General features: G+C 38.9%; 1 protein-coding gene and 1 pseudogene across 1 annotated transcript in view; one reads left to right on the top strand and one right to left on the bottom strand.

Annotated features, from left to right (window-relative positions):
• The window catches only part of LOC134620609 (uncharacterized), an 823,316-nt gene that overhangs the window by 471,523 nt on the left and 329,509 nt on the right, over positions 1-22,284 (bottom strand). The gene's annotated exons all lie outside the window — the stretch shown is intronic.
• LOC135932481 (protein NLRC3-like) overlaps positions 1-22,284 on the top strand; it is a 47,128-nt pseudogene that overhangs the window by 13,929 nt on the left and 10,915 nt on the right.

Here is a 22,284-nt window from a genome sequence, read left to right as displayed (position 1 = left end):
ATGCCACAGAGAGAAAAGAGGAGCACAAATACTGACATTGAGCTCAGCTCTCATGTCAGCACTCATGAAGTACTCAAGTAACTTTAAACGTTCCTCTGTAAGATATAAACAGCAGCTATCTGCAGCATTTAAGGTGGAATGTTTTGCTCCACGTTACCCAGTGAACAGTTTTAATATGTAACAGCGCTGACCATCAGTTTGTCTGTATTGACTCTGTGAGTTGAAATCCTTTTTAGTGAAGACTGAATTTACACCAGTTTTGACTAATTTACCCTCTGACACAAACAACATGCCCAAGTTAACCTCCGAAGTGTTCATCATTCATGAAATAGCGAGAGCGAACTCAATGCAAGTGTACAAAGATGAGCATCACTCTGGTTCATCCTTGAGTTAGGAGCCTTTCATGCTTGAATGCTTCAGAGGTCAGAGGTCACAGACTTCACAGAGAAGCTGAAACTGGAGCCTCTCAGTCATTCAGGTCATGCTAGTCATGCTTTAAAGGCAGCTGGACTTGTTTTAGGTTTGTTTGTTTTAGGACATCACAGCTCTCATGCAAGAGGCTCCTGACATTTAAATGTTGTGTCTGTCTAACATAGTGCTGCTCATCCAGACTACATCCAGGAAACTTCCAGCTGTGATTGGCTCGTGTAGAGAATGCCAAAAATGAGCTGCTGATGAAGCTAACTGTGTACAGGGGGTCAAAGGTCAGAGCTCCTGTGGGTCTGAGGGCGGCCTCACGCTGGAGAAGGATGAAGGAGTCTGACCTGAGCCAGTGTTTGACATGAACACATCAGCACTGCTATCAGTGAGCCTAACGACAGCCGTTAGCATCATTTCAGTGTTTCAGTCATTTAAAAACACTTCCTGTCACTGTGGTGGTTGCAGTGACATCATGCAGTTTGTGCTTTGACCTCCAGAGGGCGACAAATCAGCACAGACAGAGAGCTCCATTCAAACTTTGCTGCCATCAGTAATAATTCTTCAAATATAATCATCAGTGTTTGAGCAGTTATGATATCAGGGACAATCTAGACATGTGTGACAATACTGAACATGTCACATGACACACCTTAAACATCATGTGATCCACTCTCAGTCTGTGCTTTCATTCATGACTTCAACAGGTTGAAATGAGCTTTGAAGGAACATTCAGTGAAATAAAGCAAGCTACTACTAGTAACTACAGTGTTAGAATGACAGTCACATGCTCTGACTCTGATTAAGGTCGAGTCCTGATTATTCAATGTCAGCAACACACATTGCCATGGTGATGGTACCCCAGTAAAAGTGACCCACCTTCATAATCCTAAAAAAACCTAAAAAGAGTTAAATGTTAAGTCAGTTTGATGACCACAAGTACTGCTTCTTGTTACTCAGATAAGATGATGTTTAAATATATCTGCTTCTACTGTGTGAGCTTTCTCTGACTGCTGAAATTGAACACTGATACTAATGAGTTAAAGCTCAGAGAAGCAGACACATCTTGTGAAGTCAAAATGTGTCTGCTTCCTGAACCTATTGGTTTGTAAGAAGTCCAATGACAAATTTAATTAATTTAAAGTGAAATTACCCTGTGTCCACTGGAATTCAGAATGGAAAGAAGGCAAGAAATGGTCAAAAGAGACAAGGGGGAAGCTTCACTATTACAGCTGATAGTAAAGATAGCTGTGTAAGCAGAAAAACAGCAGAGACCTCCTTCTCCACTTTCAGGGTAACATAGAGTGTGTGTCAGTGAATGCATCGTGTGTGCTTCATGGCTCCATCTGGACTGATAGTAGAGCAGCTGATGGCAGCTTCCTCTGCCTCACACTGCTGTCTGACTGCATTCAGCTGACACTGAGATGAAGCAGGAAAGAAGCAGCTGATATTTGGACAGCACACATGATGGAAAGGAGGTTTTCAGTTGATGTGCACTTGAATGATTTGTGTTTCCTCTGCAGGTGAAGGTAGAAAGTGTGTGTGAGCTGATGTGAATTGAGCAGCATGGATCAGTGTGAGGACAGAGAGGAGGGAGTCCCTCCCTCTAAAAGCACTCTGTGTGGGGAACATGAGAGCCAGACCAAAGCTCAGAGGTGAGATGACCATCTCTAACTGTCCATGACTCTTCTCCATGTCACAGCTCAGCACTCACATCACTGCTCCATCATTATTCACAGGAACCCACCTGGACCTCCACCCAGCTCTGTGTCCTTAAGGAGTGACTGGTCTAATGATCGCTGGATTGATTTTAAAGTCCAGCCTGTGTCTGCTGCAGAGAGGTGAGCTCTTTGTTTTAACTGTTTAATGCTGTTGGATATAAACTGCCTCGCAAACACGTCATTCCCTCAATCCCATTTAAACTGTCTCTTGAAAAAAAGCCTTTGGCTTCTAAACAGCTGAAAATCCACTTCAGCAAACAGGAATTGAAACATGTAAAAACATTTATTTATTTTTTTGTAACATGAACTAAAACAAAAAGTAACTGATTGAAAAATGTCTGATTTGGTTTCCTGCAAAGTAGTGAATACAAAATCTTTGAAATGCTGTGGAGGGGCTTTGTTTGGTCAGAAAACACATCACAACTATTGACACTACATAAAATCCTTGAGACAAAACATGTTAGAATAGAAACAAAGCATTGCCCTGTACATAAACACAGATCAAATAAAATCACTGAATTTAAATCAGACCTCGGTCTCCTGCAGAGAGGTAATGTGAATGTAAAAATTGTTGTGACTCAGTGTTTGTGAATAAATCCTCCATCATGTTTAATGTCAGCTCAGCTCTTTTATGTGTTCATATGTGAAGTGGTGTGTGTTGGAGTGTTTCCACAAACACAGCAGTCAAAGTGTAAAGGGTGGAGGTTGTAGGAGGTGTTTCTGTAGTGAAGAGGCTGAGTGTCTGTAGGACTCCAGCTGCTCCAGCAGGTGTCTCCTTTGTGCTTTGCTTCAAACACAGTGTAGGTAGTGTTCAAATATTAAGGAAGAGTACAAAACAAGAATAGTCCAGAAGGGTTGGGTCAAACAATGATTTTATTTGAACACACGCGCGGGGAGATGAATACTGCACACAATCAGCATGGATCTCCGCCCAAAAATACACTTCAGATTGTTTTTATAACATCGGGGTTTAACGCCCCCTCTTGCGTTTATAAGCACATAATATGCATCTTAAGAACATTATTTGTATGTTTTACAGACAATGATTAATTTTAAGAGCTGAATGCAGGCACAGAAGTTCCCCTTTCTGCATCTCCTTCCGAATAAGGCGATGATCTCCGGCCTTTGAGGTCCCCATGGACTTATCTTCTTCTGTCACCTGTTACCAAGCAAACTCAAGTGCAACATGTTGCTGAATACATTCAGGCCTTTGCTCAGGCCTGTTTCTTGATGATATGCACTATATGTGTTTTGTAAGCGTGTATGCAGTTTTACCTTCTACAGCTCCAAGTCACTTACACAATAGATTGCCTGGACATAGCGCCAGACAAAGCTTATAACCTTTAATTAATTGACTGAGCTTCAACTCATTAATAAGCACAGAACTGCAATGTGTGTATAAAATGGTTATAACTGCACCTGTAAAAAAGGTTAATGTGGTGCCAGTATGTTTAAGCATCTTAATGCCGTCCTAAAGCTATATGATATATTGTTAATGCAATGTTAATACTGTAGATTATATTGTAGCCGTAAATTAATTTCTTTAATCCCACAGTAGGAACTTCAACTAAGCTGTTTCAGGTGTTGCTGGATGGAGGAGGACAAACAGTTTTTTGAGCGTGACTCCACGTGACCACTGCTTTGATGAGACGTTTGTCTTTATGGAGGTTTCTGGAAACAGTGGAATGTGTAATAACAGAGAGACAGTTGTTCTTATATGAGACTGTAATCTGCAGTGTACAGGTGGAAGTGGAATACAGTCTGGAGAGGGTGAGGTATGAGCTGGAGAGAAGAAGACTCAAATTTAGAACCAAGACAGAATAGCTGTGTATGGATGACAGGGATAAGCTGCAAAAAATAATTATAGTAAAGATAAATAAGTTTACAAACCTGGGATCAACCATCCAAAGGAATGGCCAGTGCACTTCAGGGTGGAGGGCATAGCTAGACTGTAGTGATGTGTCGTTCGCGAACGAAATGGCTCTTAGAGCCGAATCTTTGACGTGAACGAGGTGAGCCGGCTCCTTATCGCGAGCCGTGGTTTTTTTTTTTTTCTCTCACCCTCTCTCTCTCTCTCTCTCTCTCTCTCGCACTTTTTTTCCGCTTCACGCGAGCCTTGTGCTTTGCGCTGGGCAGAGGGGGGAGGGGCGGTAGTTACACTTGCAGGAGCACAGGAACAGAGCAGGAGGGAAAGACAGAAAGAGAGTCAGGGACAACAACGTCACATTAGAAAGGTCTAGTAATCATCCACAACTATTTTCAGTTGCGGATGATAAAGGATTCAGAAAGTTTATTCATGCAGGCCCATATGACAGAGAATATGCATCTTCTTTTTGTTTTCATATTTTAATTTATATTTAATTGTGTTGTGGTTTGCAGTGTTTTGTGTTGTTTCACTTTAAATTTGTTTAAAAGGAAAAAGCGGAAAATTTAAATAGTTAAAAGTTGAACTGTGACTAGTTGGTTTTTGTATTATATGATTTATTTATTACATTTTATGTGGAGTGAATAAATAAAAGTATATTTACGGTGGTCCCTAGAGACAAAGCACGTACAAACTTCAAAACACGTACGAACTCTGAAGCATGTACAAACTCCAAAACACGTGAAAACTCCGAAACACGTAAAAACTCCAAAGCACGTACAAAACCAAACAGAAGTGCTCCAGGATGCTCGGTGCAGTGTGGAGCTTTTGTTACCTAGTGGCTAGACAAGCCAGCAAGTACCAACGACCGGATTTGGTGTTTGGTAGTAACAGGTAAATGAACATTTTTTTTTAAATTATTTGAATATATATGAGTGCTTGCGTATAAATACACAAACAATACACATATGCTTTCAATTGTGTAATTTAAGTGATCTAGGTAGCTCTGTTTTGGAAGTTCAGTTAACTCTAGAAATGTGTTTTGGAGTTTGTACGTGCTTTTTGGAGTTTGTAAGTGCTTTGTCTCTAGGGGCCACCGCATATATTTATATATAAACATATATAAATAAACCACTTTTTCTTACATTAGTAATTCCTTTTGTGCATAATTTTATATTATTGTTAATAATAAATTAATTAAAGCAACAAAACAACCTGAAGAGCCGGTTCGGAGCCGAAAGAGCGGGCTCTTTTTAGTGAGTCGAGCCGAAAGAGCCGGTTCTCTAAAAAGAGTTGGAAATCCCATCACTACTAGACTGGCCATCGGGCATACCATTTGCCCGGGTGGGCTCATGGTGATTTTTCGTTTTTATGGGCCGATGTTTTTTTTTTCTTTTCTTTCTTTCTTTTTTTTTTTTGGAACGGTATAAACAGTGGAAGGTGGTGGATTGGCCAGATGCTGGCCGATGTGTAAAAATAACTCAGTTGTTTGGTGGTGGCTATTTATATAGCGCCAAATCACAAAAAAAGTTGCCTCAAGGCGCTTCATAGGTACAGAGAAAAACCCAACAATCATATGACCCCCTATGAGCAAGCACTTTGGCGACAGTGGGAAGGAAAAACTCCCTTTTAACGGGAAGAAACCTCCGGCAGAACCAGGCTCAGGGAGGGGCGATATGTGCTCTCTCTTTCTAGTCCTTGTCAGTACTCTTGCTGCAGCATTTTGGATTAGCTGAAGGCTTTTCAGCGAGTTTTTAGGACATCCTGATAATAATGAATTACAGTAGTCCAGCCTGGAAATAATAAATGAGTGAACTAGTTTTTCAGCTTCACTCTGAGACAGGATATTTCTATCTTTAGAGATGTTGCGCTATGTGCGTTGAAGGACATGTCCTGGTCAAAAATGACTCCAAGGTTCCTCACAGTGTTACTGGAGGCCAAGGTAATGCCATCCAGAGTAAGAATCTGGTTAAGATAAGATAAGATAAGACAAGATAAGACTTTATTGATCCCACGACGGGAAAATTTTGCGTCACCTCAGCTCAGGTACAGATATCTGAAGGAAATACAAAAATACAAATAAGTACATTCAATGAAAAAAGTAAGATAATACACTATATACAATGGTAGCACACACAGTATAATACACTATATACAATGGTAGCATACACAGTATGTGATTATGGATATTGTTGGAAATGTGGAAGACATAAACTATATCGCTTGATATAGCTATTGTACCACTACTATTCCTATTTATAGACATGTACACACACACATGTACACACTAAATATACATATGTATACATATACATACATATATACCTGCACATGTCCATACACATGGAAGGTCCATTATGCATGAAGTGATGACCGTGGATGTTCACAGTGTCCAGTGACTTATGACATCGTGATTGAGGAGTTATAGGGATGTTGGGATGAATGATCTGCGAAAGCGCTCCTTCCTGCACCGAGGGTGTTTCAGTCTCTGACTAAAGGAGCTGCTCAGCCCACTCATGCAGTTAGATACCGTTAGATAGGCGTTTCTGTTGAGCTAGCATTTCAGCAAAAAACGTTATAAAATAAAAAAACAGAATAGCCGAAAAATTAACCGTAACAATAGCCACTTCTTAAATTCGTAGTATTCACAGACTGCAGTGTAATTGTTCCAAACTTAAACACTCACCTGATTGTTCGCGCCAGCAGTGTTATTGGAAGACGACGCCATCGTTCACTGAGGGACAAGTTAACAGGAGCCCCCACCCGATACAATGCGCGCTACTTTGAGAGCATGGGAAATGACCACTTCTCACGTAGTGGCTGGGAAAACGTCTCATAATTGATCAGTTACGGCGTAATTTGTACACATTACTGCTTGAAAGAGCTTTAGTAACTGAGTTTTAGCAGTTATGCATGACATGTTTTCTAAACATTATCAAATAATACAGTGCAGGAGGTGTTTGATAAATTATGTTCATTCCCAGGTTTCCTGAAGGCAACATGAAAAATGGACCATCTTGAGCCTGCAGCGATCTGCTGTCACTCATGATTCCCCGCCCCTCTCTGTGTAGCCACGCCCACCAAGCCAAAACAGGACCAAAAGTCTGTAACTGAAAAATAGAGATCTGAAAGTGAAAAAAAAAATTGAAGCTGAGAGAAAAATCCGAACCTGAAGAATTTTTTTTTGTACATTAATTTAAAAGATCTGAATCTGAAAAAATGTAATCTGAGACTGAATAGATTTCTTAAAAATAATAATAATGAAAAAAAGATTACTGAAAATTTTTAAATAAAGTTTACTCAGAGAAATTATAGATAAAAGAACCATTGGGTTTTCAGTTAATACAAATATTCAAAACGTTTGATTTGATTTTAAATCCAACTCTTTCTTTTTCAAAGTTCACTCTAAAAATGTGACTTTTGCTTTCAGTTTACATATTTTCGATTTCAAATTTTTCTTTTAACTACACAAACATTATGGCCCTGATTTAACTCCATAGGAATTGGCTAGGCCAATCTGGGATATGGTTTTTCAATTTTGTTTTCCGGGTGGGAAAACGGGAGAAATTCGTGAGAATGGTGGCTCTGGGAGATTTTTGGGAGGGGCACTGAACTTCGGGATTCTCCCGGAAAAATCAGGAGGTTTGGCATGTATAGCCTAGCATAGCCTGTAACGTTATTATGACGGACACATTTTATGAGTGAACTTGACTTTAACTGATTTACAGGTTTCTTTGAAAAATACTTTGTTATATCCAAGTTCTTCCTTTTTGCTGCCATCCTCCTCTCCTCCTTGCAGGTCCTCGCAGCGCAGGCTTGCCGCTGCTAAACAGAGCTCCCTGAAAGGCACAGCCAATCACATTGGTCATATTTGTCACATGAGGTAGGACTCCAGTAGAGAACGTAATTTAACTCTTTCTGCACTGCTAGGTGAATGAGACGTTGACAGATCGTTTTTTTTTTTCTTTCTATCGGGTTTGTTTTTCTTTACTCGAAGAGATCAAATTATTGGTAGGGACAATTCAATAACCGCTGGATATTGGTGGGGACATGTCCCTTCCTTCCTTGCCAAATCTACACCCTTGATTCAGAGAAAATATTACGCGTTTCATATTGAGCTGAAAAGGAACACAGTTTGTCCCGTACTTCAGCTAGAATGGAAAAAGACACAAAGCTGGAGTTATTCTGCGTCTTTACCCTGTCAGCTGCCTCTTCTCCTCTCATTCTCTCCCCTCCCTCACCTGTTGCTACTTCAGTCATGAAACTGATCAATGATCAGCTGATTGGCTTTTCTCTCTTGTTTGTTTATCGCCCACTTTGCGCCAGAAAGAGGAAACCAGCGCATGTCGCGCTAAACAACAGCAGCACGTTTAAGCTTGATCAGCTGTTGTTAGAATTTATTTAATATTAATTTCTAGTATCAGCTGATGTTTGCTGGAGCCACAGCTGTAAAAGCTGCTGGTCATGATGTCGGTTTGGATATGTGGTGAGAGGGAAACATGCAGATGAAACCAGGAGATGTCCTTACTGAATGATCAGAGCTGAACAGGTGATGGAGAAACAGGTTTACCTTTTAGATGACATGAATGAGTTGAAGGGACGTTATGAACTGTTTCTGAGAGACAAATAACACCAGGATCCTTTTCTACGTAGCTGACAGCTGGTAACTGTGCAGGGGCGGGTCTAGCAAGTTTCGCCAGGGGGGCCAGGTAGGGCATTAACAGGGAAAAGGGGGGCACAAAAAAAAATATTTTTCTTTCTTATTCTCATTTAAAATGTCTTGCTTTTAATAAATAATTTCCTGAATCTTACAACCAAAGTTTTTATCTGATGTAAAATGTATAGAAATCATACATATACCAACAAGACAGTGTACATCACTGTCACAACAGCGTTTGTTTTCATTCAAAGGCTTGATGGTTTTTCCTATAATACCTGGGGGGCCGGTCTCTAGTCAAAATGCCCGGGCCGATTTTTTGTCCCAGTCCAGCCCTGGTAGAGGGGGTGATTATAAATGTCAAGAGTGATTTGTGACAGAAGGATCGTAGGAAGAGTGAAAGGGAAGGTTTACAAGATTGTAGTGAGACCATGTTATAGGGCTTGGATGTGGTGGCACTGACAAAAGGACAGGTGGCAGAGTTGACGATGCTAATATTTTCACTGAGTGTGACCAAAATGGACAAGATTTCAAATGAATATATCAGGAGGACAGTTCAAAGGAGCAGCCAAAAAGGGAAGAAGCAGGATTGTTTGTTCTCAAGAGTTCCCCAGTGTTTATAAAGTCGCTCATCTGTTAATAATAATAATAATAATGGATTGGATTTATATAGAGCTTTTCAAGGCACCCAAAGCACTTTACAATGCCACTATTCATTCACTCTCACATTCACACACACTGGTGGAGGCAAGCTACAGTTGTAGCCACAGCTGCCCTGGGGCAGACTGACAGCTTCATTATCCAACAAATAAACTAAATACGTCCATCCCTTCATTCATCCATCCATTCTTTTCTACTTGTCTGCTCATCCAATTCAGGGTCACTTTATCAAGCCTACCCTGATCTGAATTTCTGCTTTCAGTTTCCACATAATGAAAATTAAGTTTACAAGATCTTCTCTGGTAGTAAACTTCTAGAGAAAAGAAAGAATTGCAAAACAGTCATCAAAATAAAATAGAATAGAATAGAATAGCTCTTTATTGTCACTGTTACAAGAGCAATGAAAGGCAGTTTGGCATTTCTCCATGTGTGTGAAGTACACAATAGCGTAAGTATTTACACAATAACACAGACAAATTTACATTTTCACAAGAAAGATATGTACATAAGCTGCTGCTTTACGGAATTCAGTGTATAAGAAAATTATTGGATCAAGTTTTGATGATTTTAGTACTTAGCCCACTATAATAATAAAAATAAAAAAAAATCAAAACTTAGTCAATGTGTGCTCTCACACAACTGCAGTACAGCTCTGAGCATAAATGCTGAGGTTTATTTGATTAAGGGGACCTGCTGTGCAGACTATGTTACAACTGATAAGTCGATTCAAACATTTGCACCCAGAAATCCTGGATGACAATCAAGGTTCAAAGACTCCTTAATATGTGTAATATCTTCATTGGATTCACAGATGACACAAGGAGAGGTATGAAGAAGAAAAAGTGTATTTAAACAAATCTAGGGCCATCTGACAGGAAATGATCAATCTTCATGCTGGGCTGTAAAAAACAGTTTGTTCACAGCAGGGAGCAAAATCCCTGTTTCTTGGAAGTTTCTTGGAAGTACACACAATGCCTCAGTCAACAAAGCCAGTTCTCTTTCATCAAGAGGTCTGTGTTTATTTTTTTTACTCCTGCACAGTTGGTGTGGAGCACAATAATTTTGTTGTATATTTATAATAACAAAAAATGATTATTCTATTCTTTGTTAAAAGTATTTTTAACAAAGATAAATATTGCTAGTGAACTTTTGTTCTTTAGTTGTATATTGTTAATGTTCAAATAGTGTCAGATAAGGTTGGAACCCTATCTTATTAACAAGTGGGAGCTGGGGTTTTTGTTTTTGTCTTGTCTTGTTTGTTTGTTTTTTGTATAATGTGGAGGACCACCAGCATCTTAAGTTGCATTTCGATTACAGTGTTTTGTCTGACTCTAATTCCTCCACAGAGTGGACCAGGAGAGCTCAGGGGTTTCCAGTGGTCAGTCTGCCCAGCAGCATCAAACACACGTCGACTCCTTATTTAAGGTACATGTACAACAACATGTAAAACAACTACATTTACATCTATTCTATTCACAGTTATTTCCATGTTGTGAAGTGAATACATCATAAAATTATAAATATTAAGCACAAATCAGAATACGCAAGTTTAAAAAAATGTTTTAAGGCTGGTTTTAGTGCTAGGGAGAGAATGAATGTTGTGAATGTGGTGCAGCAGATAGTTCTAAATACAAGTGTCCACTCAGCTGAAGGCTCCAAAGCTCATGATGTGAGCAAATGGTAACTGTAGCAGTGAAGTCGGATCTTAGAGTAAAATTAATGTCATACTTTACAGGAATCCAGTGAAATGGTTGAAGGACAGGAGCAATATGCTAAATGGAAGGTATTCTGGTAATAGGTATCTATATTTTGCACTGGGTGAAGTCTATGGAGAAGTTTAAGTGGTAATCTAGAAAGGATAGAATTACATTAATTAACATGGGAGAATGAACCAGAGAATGAACAAGAATAGTCGTATTGTTAGCTGTGTAGAAGGGTTGTTGTGGAAGTTTTAAATAAACTGTAAACACTTGGTGAGTGCCTTTTTAAAGTGGAGTTTATTACATACATTGCAGTGGAGAGAGCATTCAGGTCCGATGCCAAAATGCTGTGTCACGATGGCTGCTGCCCTCATATCTTATACACACACAGAAACACAGAGACAAAAGGCATTTGACAGCACATCATGTGGTTTTATACCTTCAACTCAAATTATCCTTGAAACCTTTCCTTCACGAGAGAGAGAAACCTTTGTTTTTCACTTATCCATCACCTGCAGATTTACCTCTCGAATCCTCCCTCCTTCCTACTGTCTGATAAAGAAGGTGCCTTTGTTTTTCACCATCTGTTTAACATCTCCCATGAACTTACACACACACACACAGTAGGGCATTGTATGGTGTGATAGAGCATAAAGACACATTTGTGGTGCTATCTGACATGTATATAACTAGGTGACAAAGTGATGTTAGAATTATTACTAATGTGATCAATACATAAAATAAAGAAATTTCCATTACAGGGTGTAGCCAGCTGCTATTATGTAGGTGGACATATACCAACTGAGTGAGATTATTGATATGTTTCAAAATTCAAGGCCCTGCCAAAAGCAACACCTAAGTTATTAAGCTAAGAAGAAGAAGAGACTTGAGAATTTTCAATACATAGAGATAATTTATCAAATTTATCCAAAACAATTTTGCTTCCTACCAGAAGAATATCTGCTTTCCCACTTTAGGAAAATGAGCAGACAACCAAGATTTAATCAGCAAGAGATGATGGTGGGAGAGTCAAATTAGACTACAGTAACAGTGAAAAGTGTAAAAATAATTTCCACCACTGGCGAAATGAATATTCATGTGTTTTTAGAAGTAGTACCAGAGTCAGTTTTACTCAGTTTTTGGTTGCTCTTAATCTTTTTTACTTGCTTTTTTAATATGCTTTTTTACTTTTACTTTTTACTTTTAATATTTCATAGTTACTGATTTATTTTCTATCTTTTTTGCCATTTATGTATTTATTTTATTGTTATTTAATTTTCTTTGACTGTTTAACACTAGAATTACTGAGCCTTTTTTCCCTGGTGCAAGTCCCTACTACTAGATTTACTGGCCTGCGCAGATTTGCGTAAATTCCCCCCGACCTTAACACCTCTTGGCACCCCGCTGAGATTTTCACAGGTCTTCAGCTCCACCCAACCCCTAACCATGAGAGATTCAAGTTTTTCCTTCCCTGCAAGGCTGCTTTCCTTCCTTACCTGCCTGCATGCCTGTCCATAAACATATATACACAGAGTTGTACATATATTTATATATTTACATAGCCACACCTTATATAATATGCATAAAGTCTAGTTATACACACAGACACATCTATATCATATACACACACACACACACATATATATATATACATATATATGTGTGTGTGTGTGTGTATATATGATATAGATGTGTCTGTGTGTATAACTATGTATGTATGTATGTATATATATATATATATATATATATATATATATGTGTGTGTATATATATATATATATATATAAATATATGTGTATATATATATGTGTGTGTATATATATATATATATATATAAATATATGTGTATATATATATATATATATATATATGTATGTGTGTGTATGTATATATATATACACACACACACACACACACACACGTAGATAGATAGATATGTGTGTGTGTGTGTGTGTGTGTGTATACATACACCAATATTTTTGAATACACGTGTCCATATTTATGTTTCCAGATTGTTTGTATAGTGCACTTTCTATACTGTGCTCTGTCCACTTTTTTGCAATGACAATGCAGATTTTCCTCTTGTGGGACAAATAAATGCAGATTTGCTGTGTGTGTGTGTGTGTGTGTGTGTGTGTGTGTGTGTTTGTGCAACATTGGCATTTGTTTACTTAGATCCAAGGCAGGCCAAACCTCTGTGTTACAACCTACATACAAAAGACAGACATTCACAATATATGGGTACACAAGTCTGTTTTATTTCAAAGTCTTTCAAACTTTGAAACGAACCTTGGTAGGGAACAGCTGTTCCCTACCAAGCATTTCTTGCAGCTGGCAACAACGGTCGTGCATTCAGTATAGTTGTGACTTCCGCAAAAAATGTGGTCAAAATCTCATGAGTAAGTTGAAGCATTTCTATCAGGCATTTCTGAAAGTTGTAACACAGAGGTTTGGCCTGCCTTGGATCTGAGCAACTCTGAGTGAGCAAATGCAAATGTGCCAGGCCTCAAGGACAATGGGTGGTGTTAAAAACTCCCAGTTGTTTTAATCTTTGGGCTGAAGGAGGGACAATACTCGGTGTATATATGCTCAATCAACAATACTTTATTTCCATACAAGTCAACACATCAGAGCATAAGAAACGTCCGGACGGGAGAGATGCTTGAAGAGGGTCACAGCATGTCTCAAAATGGTGACGGGTTACTCAGCCTTTTATAGCCCCTAGTGGCCCCCACCTATTTGTAAAAGCCTAAACATTCACATGTTTTCTCTCTTACGGCGCCTAAGTTATGACCTCGGCTCCCTGTCTTCATTCTCTAAAGACGGTGGGGGTATGGAATGTAGTCTGTCTCTCCTAAACGTAGACACAAGGTCTTCTGCACACAACATTCTCTTCATGATTCAGCAGTAAAACATGTCAAGAAACAGTGTAACACATTCACAGCAGATCAAGGATACAGAGTGGTGCACACTTATCTAATGAACTACGTAATGATTATATTCTTCTAACCCAAATGTATGATGGGAACTTGACTACTCACACAGCACACAGTCTAAACTAAAAGATAATATATGTCCTACAGCTGTATCCTAATTCAACTACTTTGATTACAGATATCAGGTAACATATGATAGCATAATAATCTCACAGTGGTTTGCACAACAAAAGCTGTAGGAGAAACAAGCTGACGACCTGTGAAAATCTCAGCAGGGGTGCTTAACACCTCGGGACTTGCACCAGAAAATAAAAAAGCCAGTAATTCTAGGGGGTATTGGGTTTAGGGAAGTTACGTAAATTTGCGCAGGATAGTAAACCTAGTGTTAATGTATGGTTTTTAACTTTTATCTCTGTTTTTTATTGGATAGCACTTTGGTCAACCATGTTGTTCTTAAAGTGCTCTATAAATAAAGTTGAATTGGATTGGATTAGTGAACAGATAGAGCTGGATGTTATCAGCGGATCAGTAAAAATCTATTTATTATTTGTTTCAGGTAAAAGATGAAGAAAAAATAGAAAAAATGGGGGTTAAGACTGAAATAGTTATTATTCTTTCTTTCTTTCTTTCTTTTTCTAGTTGCTTCCGTACGTTTATTGCCACTTAACTAGTCTAGCTCTGAAAATGAAGTCGTTTCTTCTCTTGTCATATTTCCGCGATGGAGAGAGCCCTGAAAATCGCCTTGAAAGCTCACCAAAGTCTGCTGATTCACCCAGTAGAAGAATTACGCCGCTATCCCACCTACTTTTTGATTTACACGACGTTTGTAACACCAAAAACTGCGATTTTTGCCTCTCACCGCAATCTAATTCTGACTGGTCATTACTCTGTTTTCCAGGTATTTGCTACCATTGCCGGTGGCGTGATTAGTAATGAAATGCGTCTGCAGCCCAAACATCATGGGTCGATTCCACCTTGTTCAACTTTTTTTTTTTCATTACAAATTCATGCACTATGACAGACCAGTGATTTATAGTGCTAATTTATTACAATTCTGCATTTTTTTTTAGATGGTTTTTGCAGCTTTTCTAATATGGACCTAGAAATTCTTGATTCACCTCTTTTCAGCGCAAAGTTCTGCTTCTTCACCTCTTTTCAGCAGAATTTTCAGTATCTTCATCTCTTTTTAGCATACAATTCAACAAGTTCACCTCTTTTCAGGAGAAAGTTCAGCTTGTTCCACCTCTTTTCAGCACAAATCTCAGCCTCTTCTGCTCTTTTCAGCACAATTTTCTGTTTCTTCTGCTCTTTTCAGCAGAAAGTTCAAAAAGTTCCCCTCTTTTCAGCAGAATTTTCAGCTCTTTTCAGTACAAATCTCAGCCTCTTCTGCTCTTTTCAGGACAATTTTCTGTTTCTTTTGCTCTTTTCAGCAGAAATTGGTGCGATTGGTAATGAAATAGGTCTGTAGCCCAAATGGCATGAGTTCGATTCTACTTTTCCACATTTCCACTATCACAGACCAGTGATCTATAGTGCTAATTTATTACATTCTGCAGTTATTTATGATTTTAACGGCATTTCTAATATGGACCTCAGCTTCTTGTCAAACCTCCATGCCGGAAATACTGACTGGCATAAACTCACACAGGCCACACTCTTAATAGCCCCCTTTCACTTTGCGCTGTGTCTGTATGTCTGTTTGTGTGTGTGTTTGTTCGACCCAGTTTTTATTCTTTTGTTCATTGATTCAGCATATCATTGATTCAAATTGAGCAGATTTAGACTGATTGGCTGGCATAGAAACACACAGGACACTCCATGCTCTCTGTGTGTGTTTTTGTATGTCCGTGTGTGTGTATTTTTTTATATATGTGTTTATGTATTCTTCATCTCTTTTTAGCAGAAATTTCAGCTTCTTCACCTGTATTAAGCTCAAAATTCAGCTTTCTTTACACATTCAAATACTATGAAAGACACAGGATCTCATGTGTTTCTATCATTTCTGCCTTGTTTGACTCATTTAGAAGAAGTCAGCCTGTTATCTGCTTTGTGTGACTTAAAGCATTTGTGATATAACTACTTCTCTGCACAAATTTCAGCTTCTTCACCTGTTTTCAGCAGAATTTTTGGTTTCTTTACCTCTTTTTAGCAGCAAGTTGTGCTATTTTGAGTCTTTACAGCACAAAGTTCAGCTTCTTCACCTCTTTTCAGCACACAGTTCAATTTCACCTCTTTACAGCACAGTTCAGCTTCTTCTGCACACTGAATATTTATTCTCCTATCATATTTCGATTTGGGACGAGAACTAGTTTGGGTCAGTGAGATGAGCATCTGCCATGAGACCTGATGGTACAAGTTCAAATCCTACCTCTGGCACACCTCTGCTTGCACGGACTCTGCTTTATTGACACTGTTCATTGTACCCTTTCAAATCAAGTAGTTTTCAGCAAAGATTTCAGCTTCTACACAATGTTTTCAGCAGATAGTTCTCCTTCTTCTGCTGTTTTCAGATTCCACTACAAGGCATTCACACTGCATTTTTGCAGGAAATGCAACTTTTCCTAGTTCAAACTGATGTTTTTTTAGTAAGGTGAGGGTAAATCTGTGCAGCAACATTTTTCCAAGCGACAAAGTACTTCTCTCAGACTGCAGGCATAGTTTTAGTTCCAAGTTTATAAAATTGGAATGGGAGACAGAGCTTTCAGCCCTCTGTTGTGATACCAGCTCCCAGTTCGCTTAAAATGTTTTCATGAATGTTATGGTTAAGGCTGGATCAGGTGATCTTGAACCATCAGATATTCTGCAATAGGTGCAAGCTGTTGGGGAACTTCCTGTGATGCACTAAGATTTTGTTTTCTACTCCCCTTCTTGTACTCCCGGGGTGTTTGTATACTACTGCTGCATATCGTAGTCTTTCCTCCAGTAGTTTGTGTTTTATACTGTTTGTTATTCTTAGGCTCTCTGTGCTCCTATTTTCTCTGTTCTCACTCTCTTCACCCGACAACTGGCATTGTTGTGGTGTGATTTGGTCATTCATAAAGTATTCTATTCCAGCTGCTGGAGGACAACATCATCACTTTTGTGAAGAGTGAGTTGAAGAGGATCCAGAAGGTTCTGACTCCAGATGACCTAGAATGCTTAATGAGTCAATATGAGGATGACAATTTATTGCAGGGTGAACATGAGGACCCTAGTAAAAGCAGCAGAGAAGCATTTGTGGAGATCACATTGGATTTCCTGAAGATAATGAAGCAGAAGGAGTTAGCTGAGTGTCTGCTGAAAAGTGAGAATATTTCTCTAAATATTTATGGTGCTCAGTAAATGAAAAATGTATTCTGTCTGAAGGAACAGACAAAATTGCATTTACAATATGTGCACTTGATAAATCCTTGATTGTGGTATTTTGTCTATTGGTTCTTTTAGGAACCTCGCCTAGAAACTTCCAGTGGTGTCAGGGTGAATTGAAATCTGTTCTGAAGAAGAAGTTCCAGTGTGTGTTTGAGGGGATCGCTAAAGCAGGAAACACAACCCTTCTGAATCAGATCTACACAGAGCTCTACATGACAGAGGGAGGGACTGCAGAGGTCAATGATGAACATGAGGTCAGACAGATTGAAACAGCATCCAAGAAACTAGATAGTCTAGAAGCAATAATCACAAAAGAAGACATATTTAAAGCCTCACCTGGAAGAGATGAACCAATCAGAACAGTGCTGACAAAGTGAGTGGCTGGCATTGGGAAAACAGTCTTAACACAGAAATACACCCTAGACTGGGCTGAAGACAAAGCCAACCAGGACATCCAGTTCATATTTCCATTCACTTTCAGAGAGCTGAATGTGCTGAAAGAGGAAAAGTTCAGCTTGGTGGAACTTGTTCATCACTTCTTTACTGAAACCAAAGAAGCAGGAATCTGCAGCTTTGAAGACTTCCAGGTTGTGTTCATCTTTGATGGTCTGGATGAGTGTCGACTTCCTCTGGACTTCCACAAAACTACAATCCTAACTGACCCTAGAAAGTCCACCTCAGTGGATGTGCTGCTGATAAACCTCATCAGGGGGAAACTGCTTCCTTCTGCTGACCTCTGGATAACCACACGACCTGCTGCAGCCAATCAGATCCCTCCTGACTGTTTTGGCAGGGTGACAGAGATCAGAGGGTTCACTGACCCACAGAAGGAGGAGTACTTCAGGAAGAGATTCAGAGATAAGAAGCAGATCAGCAGGATCATCTCCCACATCAAGACATCTCGAAGCCTCCACATCATGTGCCACATCCCAGTCTTCTGCTGGATCACTGCTACAGTCCTGGAGGATGTGCTGAAAACCAGAGAGGGAGGACCACTGCCCAATACCCTGACTGAGATGTACATCCACTTCCTGGTGGTTCAGGTCAAAGTGAAGAAGGTCAAGTATGATGGAGGAGCTGAGACAGATCCACACTGGAGTCCAGAGAGCAGGAAGATGATTGAATCTCTGGGAAAACTAGGTTTTGATCAGCTGCAGAAAGGAAACCTGATCTTCTATGAATCAGACCTGACAGAGTGTGGCATCGATATCAGAGCAGCCTCAGTGTACTCAGGAGTGTTCACGCAGATCTTTAAAGAGGAGAGAGGACTGTACCAGGATAAGGTGTTCTGCTTCATCCATCTGAGTGTTCAGGAGTTTCTGGCTGCTCTTCATGTCCACCTGACCTTCATCAACTCTGGAAAAAATCTGCTTGAACAACAACAAACAACGTCCCAGAAGTCTGAAATAAGAGAATCTGCAGAGAAATACTTCTACCAGAGTGCTGTGAACAAGGCCTTACAGAGTCCAAATGGACACCTGGACTTGTTCCTCCGCTTCCTCCTGGGTCTTTCACTGCAGAACAATCAGACTCTCTTACAAGGTCTGCTGACACAGACAGGAAGTAGCTCACAGACCAATCAGGAAACAGTCCAGTACATCAAGGAGAAGCTCAGTGAGAATCTGTCTGCAGAGAACAGCATCAGTCTCTTCCACTGTCTGCATGAACTGAATGATCCTTGTCTAGTGGAGGAGATCCAACAGTCCCTGAGTTCAGGAAGTCTCTACACAGATAAACTGTCTACTGCTCAGTGGTCAGCTCTGGTCTTCATCTTACTCTCGTCAGAAAAAGATCTGGATGTGTTTGACCTGAAGAAATACTCTTCTTCAGAGGAGGCTCTTCTGAGGCTGCTGCCAGTGGTCAACGCCTCCAACAAAACTCTGTAAGCAAATATTTACTCATATTTTTGTCGTTATCAGTGCAATGTATTGTTTATAGCAGGATAAATTGTTAGCATTTCTGAAACTTTTTTGAGTGTAGCCTTTATAAAAGCGCTATCCAGACCTATTCTACAGTGGACCTACAGCTTTTCATTAACTACTCAAAAATGAATACAAGCCAGAGCTAAGCTAGCCTGTTTCAAACAGAAGATGAATGTGGCGTTGCATCAAGGTTGAGTATGGGATGACTGAGGATTATTTTGAACTATATCTGGCAACAACAATCATATATATTCTAATTTGGAAAGTATGTATACCTGTGACAGAGGACACTCTTCTTTTACTAAATGTTGCACGTCTAGATATAGAGGTATAATTGTGTTGTTAAGCAAATTTAAAAAAAAAAAATCATCTATATATTATTTCCAGACTTGAATTTTAAAGTGTATTTATATTAATTACGTCTAAATGGAAATATTAGTTTTTCTTGTAGTAGGTTAAAACAAGAGGTAATTTAATTTAATCACACATATAATTAATTTTCAGATTGTCTGGGTGTAATCTCTCAGAGAGAAGCTGTAAGGCTCTGTGCTCTTTTCTCATCTCCCATTCCTCTACTGTGATTGAACTGGACCTAAGTAACAATGACCTGCACGACGCAGGAGTAAAACTTCTGTCTGCTGGATTAAGGAGTCCAAATTGTACACTCGAAAATCTGAGGTCAGGATTCAGCCTTTTTCATTGATGTAAAATTAAAATCTGTATTATATCATGGCATAAACAAAAAACTTATTGAATTCTAAATTGAACTTTTATTTACATTTTTGTATCATCAGCCTCTGAATTACTGTTTGTTTGCTTTTTTAAATTTATTCTTGCATATTGGGGACTCTGTTTTTAAAAATGTGGATTTGGACACTCCAGCAATCATAGTTTATTATGGGGCAAAAAGCTGATGATGGCCAACGGTTTAAAAATAAAATGTGATATTTTCAGTGTTTAAGAAATAAATGTTTTTGTCTTGTCTGGGGCAAAATCAGGTGACACTGAAACAAATTTGAAACTGTAACATGGCCTTAATAGACAGGGGTGCACATAAGTGGTCCGCAGGTGCGCATTTATTGATGTACAGAATTCACCTGCTTGCTGCTACTACTGCACATTCACCCAATGTATATACTATATATATATATATATATATATATATATATATATATATATATATATATGTATATAATGTCCTTCCTATACCTACCCCCCCCCCCATTTTTGCACATGTCAAGGAGCGTGTCAGGATACATTTCACTGTGTGTTATACTTGTATAACTATACATGTGACAAATAAAGAACCTTGAACCTTGAATTTACTGTCAAAATAAAAGACGCGCACCAGATAATAAGTTGCAACTCGCATTTGCGTACATATGAAAGGCACTGTTTTTGTCCGCTAGAGTGGGATTTTCACAGCATATTCTGCACCACATCTCTGTGTGTTCATCATTTGTTTGAAGCCAGCTCACCTCCTGCAACCACTTTTCAGAGAATACGTGCTTCTTTTGCGGTTCGGACTCCTTCTGACATTTCTTTGGAATTGGAGGAACACCAAAGTAATTGCTTAAAGGAGCTTGCTTCTTCGACATCTTTAAGAGTTCTAAACAAAAGTCTGTCCTCCTCCAGAAAATCATATGTACGCAAACACGCGTTGCAGCTTCTTATCTGGTGCGCATCTTTTATTTTGACAGCGATTGCGCACCTGCAGACCTCTTATGTGCACCCCTGTTAATAGATAGTTGATAGAGTTTCTGGGAAAACCTGGTCTCATTACGAGAGATGCCATCCACCCCACCTTTGCATGGAGAAGCTCTTAGTTCAAGAAATATGGTTGAATTCATTAACACTCCAATATATGACTACCCAGAGTTGGGATGCAGAAGCAGAGTTGTAATATTATACCTCTCTGCATTTTTTTGTCTCCTGTTACACTCGTCTCCAGTTAAATGCGGAGTGTTATACACTGTCTCTCTTCTACGTCTCTTTTAAAAAATGATTTTATACTTAATCAACACACTTATTTTGGCTTCAGTTAATTTTCAGTCAATTCTGCATCAAATCTACCATTAATGAGGGGTCCTTAAAGTCACCACTTTTTAAAATAATATTTTAGTGTTACTATCCATACAGGTGAGGAGAGAGGCAGAAACATGCTGGGATTTGCAGATTTTTAATAATCAGTTCTGCACAGGAACTAATGAAGAGTCCAACTGGTTGCTCTTACAGTATAAAACACATAATAAAAATACAGTAGTAGTAGATATTATATGCTTTTCTGTCGTATCTGAGTATCGGTGCCCCAGGGCGAGGTTTACTGAATTGCATTGCAGCATTCCTGTTTCAAAAGACCTGATCATCAAAGGGTTTTGATACCCATCGTTTTTACATCAGTAAGACAAAGAATGTCTTTATCCCCATTCTATGAAGAAGTAGAATGTATTTTTCATGTATTTTGTTATTTTTTCTTAATTTTTAAATAACGCAGGACACTAAGAATGATCTTTTACTGCAAGTCAAACACGTTAATATTATGTAAGCCAAGGCAATAAAACACACAGCATGCTGAACTGTAGACTGTAAACCTTTCCCATACCATGAAAAAACTATAACTTTGTTGGTTACTGTGTTAGTGGTGTAAATTGATAGTATGTGGCATAAGTTAATAACTACAGGAGACATGATCCTAAATATAACTTTAGGAATAAAAAAAAAAGATTTTACTTACCTTGCAATCCTACAGCAGTAGCTAGATTGCTTATTACACAGAAACTACTAATTGTAGTGGTAATTAAGTGGTAATAACTTAGAAATTACCACATTATTACATTATTGATTCTTCCTTGTTATCTTACTATTACCACTTTATTACCAAGCTGTATTTCCATATTATTACTCCCCAGTGTTGGGGCTCTTATTATCTTATTATTTCAGAGTAATATTAATCAGCTGTAACAACTGATATATATATTGGATATGAAGCTGTTATTACTTTGTTAATTGCATGGTAATAACCTTGAATGTGCTAACCTTTCCTCTTTCGTTTCTTTAAA

The sequence above is a fragment of the Pelmatolapia mariae genome, linkage group LG3_W (assembly GCF_036321145.2).
Source record: "Pelmatolapia mariae isolate MD_Pm_ZW linkage group LG3_W, Pm_UMD_F_2, whole genome shotgun sequence".
NCBI lineage: Eukaryota > Metazoa > Chordata > Actinopteri > Cichliformes > Cichlidae > Pelmatolapia > Pelmatolapia mariae.
Note: the sequence above shows the minus strand (reverse complement) of the source record. Positions and strands in the feature narration are given on the sequence as shown.